The following is a 2,988-nucleotide window of genomic DNA, read 5'->3' as shown; positions in this document are numbered from 1 at the left end:
ATGCACCTTTCCCAGGTCTGCGGTCTGCATCGGAACCGGATGAGTCGTAATGTTCGCCATTTTCCAATACAAAATCAGGATCGTCGTCATCATTATATTTAGTATTTATTGACCTTATTCGAAAATCAGCTAACTTCTCTTTTAAACTTTTATTTAAGGCAAGGCTAACTAATCGCTTACTTCGGCTAGACGTTCTAAAAATTGCTATTTAGAGTGCGTTCCACTAAGCGCTCATAATGCTCAAAATATGCCTTCGGTCATTCCACATGACGATCGCGGACGTTGTGGTCGCGGCTTAAACGTCACTAATGACGTCATTATTTTCGCTCACGCCGAGCTCACAACGACCCATCTGAATATTAGGATCGAAGTGGACGTTGAGGAATTATGGCGCAATTTTAAAACTTAGACAAAAGATTATCGACTTAGGATAAAAAAATCATAGATTCTCATAGCCAATAATACGTGGCCTAAGTGTTCGCTTTTTACATCGCGATTTTGTAAAATTGCATTCCACTATTCGTCTGAACTAGATGAAGAAGTTTCAGACACATTCCGATGCACCAAATATCCAACTGTCGCCAAAGACATTTTGATTTCTTTTTTTTAGACAGATTTTTTGAATTCTCTTCTGTGATTTTGACTATTATTTACTATTTATTTACATACATTGACAGGATTGACGCTTAAAACGCCCCATAAGCCATTCCACTTGAGTTTATGATTGTAAAGGCGACGTTACACGGTGCCAGTAACTTGTTCAAGTCACTAAAATCCAGAACTAAAAGCAAGTGTCTTTGATGACTTGAGCATTTACATGGTTCCAGTACTTGTTCATTTTAGCCGAGTAAACATATTACGTTTTAGATTAGGTAAAAAGTTTTCGTTTTATTTTTTTATTAATGAATTCGAGGCAGAAATGCATTGTTCTGATGAAGAAATCTATGATATCGTGTGTGAAAGTAGTGATAGAGGAGTTAATTGATAGTTTACAAGATATGTTAAAACCAAGAAATAGGATATGGGTTAGGAAATGGTTGGCAAGGAGAAACACCCATGGCGCCTCTAATATGCTCTTAAGGGAACTCGCCTTTGAAGATATTCAATAATACAGAAATTGCATGAGAATGTCTCCTTCTTTGTTCGACATACTTATAAAAAGTATATAGAAAAAATAACACCAGCTATACAGCGATCTGACACTATTATGAGAATGGCCATACCTGCCAGAATAAAATTAGAAATAACATTGTCATATTTAGCCACTGGTAATAGTTACCGAAATCTGCAACAGCATTTTCGAGTTTCCCGACCTGCAATTTCAAAGTTTATTCCTTAGGTGTGTGACGCTATCTATGATGCTTTAAAGGATTTTATTCAGGTAAATCAACTTTTATTCTTAACATTTTCAAAAGGCCACATTTATCCCCAATTGGTATTGTCTTCACCAAAGGTACTTTCATACGCTTCTGAAATGATATTTGTGATAGTGCTGTCATTCTCCAACTGCATAGATGTTTGGTACGATTGTGCAGGTGTATCGAATCCTGGAGACGGAGAATGGTTATATGACCTAATGCTGTGTCTTGAAGACTCGGTTGAAGATGGTAATGGGGCACGTGTACTTTTGAGATTTGCCAGTCTAAAACGAGTCAAAGGTTTCTGTATTTCATATTGAGCTGTAATAGCCTGTTCAAGCGGCAACTGCTTCAACTGTGCTCCTATACTCTTCCCGAATATGTCAAATTAATTTTCTGATGGTTCTATATTTTGAATAGATGTAGCTAAAGAACTTAACTCTTTAACACAAGCAGCAACTTCTTTGACTTTTATTTTTCCAAGCTTGTTACGTTTTGGGGTGGGCTCGTTGTAAATGTTAACTGCATTCTTTTCTCCTTCTATTGCTAGAGATGCTTCATGTGTTGTCTGTTCTGTTTCATATTGTGCTGTCTGGGAATCATTATCGATTTCAATTCCTGGTGAAGCCTAAAAAAATAAACTCTAGTACTGGATGTCCCAAAGTTAAGTGTATTGTACTGTGATTCTAAATATTATGTTTTATTTTAGGTTCCCCAAACCAGAAAAGAATGGAAGGCAAATGAAAGTGATTTTAGGAATAGATGGAATTTTCCAGACTGTTACGGTGCCATTGATGGAAAACACATAAATATCCAGGCTCCTGTGAATTGTGGCAGCGACTATTTTAACTATAAAGGACAAAACAGTATCATTTTAATGGCAATTGCAGACGGTAATTACAATTTTACGTACATTGACGTTGGTTGCAATGGGCGGTCATCAGATGGAGGAATTTTTGGGCAGTGCTCTATGTTTGCAGCCGCCGAAAATAATATATTACCCGATGGTGGATATTTTGTTGGGGATGACGCTGTTCCTTTAAAACATTATTTACTCAAACCATATTCAAAAAATTCACTTACAGTTCAAGAAAAAATATTTAATTATAGACTGTCTCGTGCAAGAAGGATTGTGGAAAATTGCTTCGGCATTTTAGTTTCCAGATTTCGAGTATTTCAAAAACCGATATCTTGGTGGATTATCATCAGCTGATAAAATAGTTAGAACGTGTTGTGCTCTGCATAATTGGCTAAGAAACAATTCGAATGGTTATTTGCCAAAAGGATCCGTTGATGAAGAAGATCTTGACAGAGGAAGAATTGTTCTTGGTAGTTGGAGAACAGAAGTAGAGGGCCTGTCATCCGTTTCACGCGTGGGAGGCAACCATTCATCACAGTTTACCAGAAATTTAAGGGAAAAATATAAAAATTATTTTATGACTACGGCAGCAGTTTCGTGGCAAGAACGAATGATTTTTTGAATGTTCAATATTTTGTATACCTACACTTATTACTATGAATAAATTGTTTTGGCTAATTAATTCTACTACAGTTACTTACCAAATTGCTAATTGTTTCCCTTCTTTTATTTATTTTCTGCAAAAACGCATACATTACTTGAAACCACTTC

At 36.3% G+C, this 2,988-nt stretch overlaps 1 pseudogene; it reads left to right on the top strand.

The window, feature by feature from the left end:
- The first annotated feature begins 1,021 nt into the window (after positions 1-1,021).
- LOC115880515 lies at positions 1,022-2,571 on the top strand (annotated as a pseudogene).
- The last annotated feature ends 417 nt before the right edge of the window (positions 2,572-2,988 follow it).

The sequence above is a fragment of the Sitophilus oryzae genome, unplaced genomic scaffold (genome assembly GCF_002938485.1).
Source record: "Sitophilus oryzae breed Bouriz unplaced genomic scaffold, Soryzae_2.0 scaffold_1625_pilon_pilon, whole genome shotgun sequence".
Classification (NCBI taxonomy): domain Eukaryota; kingdom Metazoa; phylum Arthropoda; class Insecta; order Coleoptera; family Curculionidae; genus Sitophilus; species Sitophilus oryzae.
This window is presented reverse-complemented; position numbering and strand designations above follow the sequence as displayed.